Source organism: Amblyomma maculatum, chromosome 10 (assembly GCF_055883805.1).
Source record: "Amblyomma maculatum isolate TAMU_Amacu chromosome 10, ASM5588380v1, whole genome shotgun sequence".
Classification (NCBI taxonomy): domain Eukaryota; kingdom Metazoa; phylum Arthropoda; class Arachnida; order Ixodida; family Ixodidae; genus Amblyomma; species Amblyomma maculatum.
This window is the reverse complement of record NC_139353.1, coordinates 65,999,750-66,005,675: the sequence shown is the minus strand read 5'-3', so window position 1 is coordinate 66,005,675 and position 5,926 is coordinate 65,999,750. Positions and strand designations below refer to the sequence as shown.

The 5,926-nt window shown below is 48.3% G+C and overlaps 1 pseudogene; it reads right to left on the bottom strand.

The window, feature by feature from the left end:
- Nucleotides 1-305: 305 nt before the first annotated feature.
- LOC146176718 (uncharacterized) lies at nt 306-1,487 on the bottom strand (annotated as a pseudogene).
- Nucleotides 1,488-5,926: the final 4,439 nt, after the last annotated feature.

Sequence of the window (5,926 nt, the reverse complement as noted above, 5' to 3'; positions counted from 1 at the left end):
CCGAACTCCGTCAGCAGGAGGGGGCGAACGACGACTTGCACCCACAACTCCGTCAGCAGGAGGGGGCGAACGACGACTTGCACCCACAACTCCGTCAGCAGGAGGGGGCGAACGACGACTTGCACCCACAACTCCGTCAGCAGGAGGGGCGAACGACGACTTGCACCCACAACTCCGTCAGCAGGAGGGGGGGAACGACGACTTGCACCCACAACTCCGTCAGCAGGAGGGGGCGAACGACGACTTCCACCCACAACTCCGTCTGCAGGAGGGGGCGAACGACGACTTGCATCTGACACCGCGGGGCAGTCGGCAGGTGCTGCAGGTTGTGTACACGGCACGCCTACCGGCACTTCATGGCAGGCTCCAAGGAGGCTGGGCGGCCGCAAGGAGGCGCTCGGGACCGGTAGGTTGCGGGCCGGCAAGTGTTCATAACTGCTTACCACCGCCGGCCGTCGTCGTTTCCCTGCTTACGAGAGCCGCGGGGACTTGGGCACTGGCTTCTGTAGTGGCCTCGACCACCACACTGGAAACAGACCGGAAAGTCAGTGTTTGTGTCGTCCATACCTTGCCGCGTGCTTGGATCCGCAGACCGGCGACGGCCCTGGGTACGCCGTGGGGGTGCTCCCGGGTTCCGGCCTCGGAGTGGGAAGGGACCCGGTGATCCAAGAGCTTAGTAGCTGAACGGGTCCACCGAGCGAGGCAGGGGCGGAGGCAAACGAGGTCCCCCATTTGCAGTGAGCGCACCAGGCCACGCGCATGAGGGCTCCAGGGCGGTTTCTGGAGGGGGCGGAGGCCGATAGGTCAATTCGGTTAATATGGCGGCCTGGACATCAGAAGCCGCTTTTGCGAGATCGTCCAGTGACGAAAAGCTACGCCCCCGCAAATAATCCTGAAAGCGTGGGTGGGCTTGGCGTATCGCTCGTGTGACCTTCTCTGTTTCTGGTGCAGAGGGGTCGGCACGCTCATAAAGTTCCTGAAATGAGCGTATATATTCCAAAAGGCTTTCCTCCTCTGCCTGTGTGCGAGTGTACAATTCATCTTTAATGCGGACGGCATAGTCGGGGGGAAGGAACTCTGCCCTTAGCAACTGCTCGAAATGAGTCCAGTTTTGAAACGTCTGTCGACGCCGCCAGCGTGCGGCGGAGCCTTTCAGGGCCACTGGCAAAACGCGTTGTAAAATAATGTCGTCTGGTAGGGCTTCCGCGTTACGATAGTCAAGCATTTCTTGTAGGAAGTCTGCTACAGATTTTTTGTCCGTGTGCCCTTCATATGTCGGCACTGCGAGCTGCAAACGGAAGGTGGGTGGTTCAGTTTGTGCCTGTCGCTCAAGCAGCGTAGTTATCCGGCTCAAAACGTCGGTCATATCTGCCGCGGCCGCCCCTTTTTCCTCGTTGTCAGACATTCTGTCAGTCGGGTGGTTGGTTGGCTCGTTACGATTAGTAAGTTTACCTGAGCGTAGAAGCATTAGAAATAGAACTGTCCGAGGAGAAATGTTTGGCCCACAGCTTACGTTCCTTGACGCAGTTGTATCCGGCAAGTTACTGGGGCTGGCTCCGGACGGGGGTGGATCTCTTGCATTGGCGGTCCTCGCGGCACGGGTGCGTGCTCAAAGTGGCGGGTAACAACTCCCTGAAAGCTCAGAAAAAATACCGTTGGGCGCCAAATATGGGCCTCAGCCCTCACTCGGGGGGATCGTGAGCCGCCACCCATGCGACAAACGACCGGCAACAACGTGAACAAAAGAAACCGCTTTAATTTGAGCAGTCAAAAATAAACTTTATGATGAAAGGCATGGTGAAACGCATGGTGAAAGAAAACAATCTTGCGAGTTGCTGCACAGCACCGTACAAGGAAGCGAGCATCGATAACACGCCACACAACCAGATGGAAACACTAGATCCAAGCCGCATGTGGCGAGGCCGGAATGCGCCTACGCTGCCGGACAAAAACACGACGCTTCGAAAACGCACACACTCACGTAGAGCCCCCGGCGAACGCCACTGCCCGGGCCGTCCAGCGGGAAAAAAGCTCCCAGCGGCTGTTTGCTCGTCGCTTATCTAGACGCTCGGCGAGTCACGTGCAACGTTACGCGTCAGGGTCCAGGCTGCCTGACATGCGCAGTAGCGTCGGCGCCGGCCGAGTGCGGCCGGCTGCGTTGTTGCATTGATATGCTCCAAAACAGAGGGGCCAAGAGCCCCACAACTTATATATATGCTTCATTTGGTTCTCGCTAACAGCGAGAATCAGTATGTGTTTTTGACACTGAAAAGCTTGGACCTCACATGTCGCTGTGTAAGTGGCGTTATAAAGCCGCTTTGACATCGAAAGGGTGCGTGATTTTATCGCCATCACTTTCCCACCACACCATGTTAGGAAGTGTTACGATGAGTATTAGGGCAAGAAAGCTTGTGTCCGTCGCCTCTGACCACGGCCTTCACTGTTTTAACACTGGAACTCCAACTTATATACGTAGAGTGACTTATGACAGCTGCTTGGATTTTAAATTCGTTTCCGAATTCTTTATCAGCAGCGTCCAGTTGTTTTGGGATATATTTGCCGACTACTTCCAGTACTTCACTACCTAATGTAAACTGCTGTTTCTTCCCGAGGCTGTTGAACATTACCTTACTTAGGACAGGTAGTAACCGCAGATCCGGACCATGAAAAGGAAATAACAAGAAGAATAAGATTGGGATGGAGCGCATTTGGCAAGCACTCGAAGATTATGACTAGTAGCTTGGCAGTATCGCTCAAGAAGAAAGTATACAACAGTTGCATCTTACCTGTACTCCACCTATGGGGCTGAAACATGGAGGCAAACCAAGAGAGTTCTACTTGAGTTGAGGACAACCCAGAGGGCTATAGAACGAAAATTGGTAGGGGTAACATTAAGAGATAGGACTCATACAGAGTGGGTCAGAGAAATAACTCAAGTTACCGGCATTCTAGCGGTAATTAGGAAAACGAAATGGGCGTAGGCAGGACATTTATTGCGAAGAGAGGATAACCGATGGTCGCTTATGGTAACAAACTCGATTCCAAGGGAAGCAAAGCGTAGCAGGGGGCGGCAGAAAGTGAGGTGGGCGGATGAGGTTAAGAAGTTCGCAGGGGTCAAGTGGATGCAGCTAGCACAGAACCGGATTAGGTGGAGAAATAGGGGAGAGGCCTTCGCCCTGCAGTGGGTATAGTCAGGCTGATGATGATGATATCGGCCACTTTGCGCTTATTGATTAGCTTTGATGTCTCTGCCAATTCTATCTGGTCTGTTGGATTCGAAGCTTTCATACTTTGGCGTTTCTTAATCAAATCTTTCGTCTCCTTAGACAGCTTACCGTTATTCTCAATTATCCTACCGCCTACTTCTACAGCGCTCTCAGTAATGATATCTCTGAAATTATTGTTTATTGCTTCTAGGGTAATGCCGCCATTCTCCGTTAGAGCAGAGTATCTAATCTGTAGCGAGATACCGAACTCTTGTGCCCTCCCCCTCAACACTTATTCGTTGATGGACTACTTTCTTACTAACCTGTTGCGTTCCTTCTTCAGATTTAGACTAATTCGGGACCTCATCATCCTGTGGTCACTGCATCGCACTTTCCCAACTACCTCTACATCTTGCATAAGGCGGGGGTTGAACACAGTATGAAGTCAATTTCATTTTTAGTCTCCGCGTTAGGACTTTTCCATGTCCATTTCCGGTTCTTCCGTTTGCTGAAGAAGGTATTCATGATTATTAAGTTATTGCGCTCTGCAAACTCAACTAGTAACTCCCCTCTGCTATTTCTAGAACCAATGCCACAATTACCTACTGTCTGGTCTCCTGCCTGTTTTTCCCTACCTTGGCATTCAAGTGACTCATTAGTACAATATACTGCGTTTTTACTCTCCGCATTGCCGATTCTACATCTTCGTAGAAGCTTTCAATTGCCTGGTCATCATAACTACATTTAGGTGCATAGGCCTGTACAACCTTCAGTATATACCGCTTATAAAACTTCATTACGATACCTGTCCCCTCTCATTGATACTATAGAATCCATCTATATTACCTGCTATATAGTTATTGACAAGGAATCCTAGTCCTAGTTCTCGCCTCTCCGGTAAACCTCGATAGCACAGTACATACCCATCCTTCATTACAATATATGCCTCATTTGGCCTCCTAACCTCACGTAGCCCTATGACATCCCATTTCATGCCCTCTAGTTCCTCCAACAGCAGTGCTAAACTAGCTTGACTAGCTAGGGTTCTAGCGTTAAACGTAGCCAAGGTCTGTTTCCAATGGCGACCTGTCCAGCTGAGCCAGGAATACAAAGCTGTAGCACTTTACGGAATGTAGCTGTTCAAGTGTCTTCTTCAGTATTCATAGAACATTTTAGAAGTTGGATGCTTATATTAGAGAAAAAAATTACCAGAATGACACGTTGCACAAAACGAAAATAAATTGCGAAGTTTTCCGCAACCTTTTAGAGTCGAAGAACACTGCCCCAATTATTTCTTATTCCTTTAAGCTTTTAGAAAATGGAACCACATTCCGTTTGGCGAAGACAACCTTCGCAGATCTCAGTAGCACTACCCTTCGTTGTGTGACTGCAACAACAATTGATAAACATGACAGCAGTCTACAGCTTACCGAAACATGAAATGTGGGGTTTCTGTGATAGAACTCCGTATCAAGAGAACATATTAAAGGTTAGAAAATTTGTGAAAAATAAGAAACCTTCCTTTCAAACTAAATCGGAAGTGCTTGATGGATATTGAGAATAGTTACTAGTTTACCTGTTATCAAAATGGGAGTAAGATCTTGTTGCAAATTTTGAAATGCAAAAACTGTTCTTTTCCTAGACTCAATGAATGCTTGTAGCAGTCCAAATTATTGTAGAGTAGAATTGATTTTGAATATAGTTTTTGTCGGAAGAAATCTAAGAGAGTCACAAGGAAGCTGTCGTGTCATTTCCATTACACCCTGCAGTCATTAGATGGCTCAAACGCAAACTGCTTGGAGCGCCGCTGCAAGAACACGAACCCGACATTTGAACATTACGGAGGAGAGGCAATGCTCAGTAATATCTTGCCGGCTCATACTTATAAAGCGCTGAAAAATGACGAGCTTTCTATTCCCTTAAAGGGCATACCTGAAAATATGTGGTAGGCGATATTCTTTTAATGAATTGTGCTTGCCGCGTCAACGATTGGGCACTCAACAACTATGCGGGCAGATTCGGATCCCTGCCGCGGCCGCAGAATTTCGGCGGAGACGAAAAACTAGGCTTCATACCGAGTGCTCTGCGATATCAATGCAGGTTAATGAACCGAATGTAATGAAAATCTCCGCAGACCTCTAGTACCGCGACCTTCGTAGCCTGAGTCACTTAGGCACAATAACAGACATATATCAAACCCCTTTTGTAGCTTTGCATCCGCTGACATGTACATCTGAAAGCATTCCTGGTTTTTCAATGCTCCCGATTTATATTCATCTGATGAAATAATAATCAGATGGCCTGCAAGATTCGTTCGCAGTTTTAGCTGTTCTGAGCTTTTAACTATTTTTATCCATATGTTCTCAGCACGTTGCAATGAAAGACTCGACAGAAATATCCCGGGAAGTTAGAAGTTTGAATTCCTGTATCTTCTTCTGCTTCATTTGTCAGAACGTGCCTGCGGAGTCAGTAGCCGAATAGCTGTCATACACATAAATGCTTGTACCCTTTTTTTCTGTACTGAAGAAAAATAAATAATAATTCCCTGAAGTCGTCTTGCGCTGCTTCTGAATCTCATGGTGCAACGCGCATTATTCGAAAGCTTGTCATTTTATTTTAACCACCATGTCGAAAATACAACACCATACCTTTGTACTTGCTGGAATCTGTGTATGCGTGGCGTGTTCGCTATTTAAAGGAGTGTTTAAACACGAATGTCG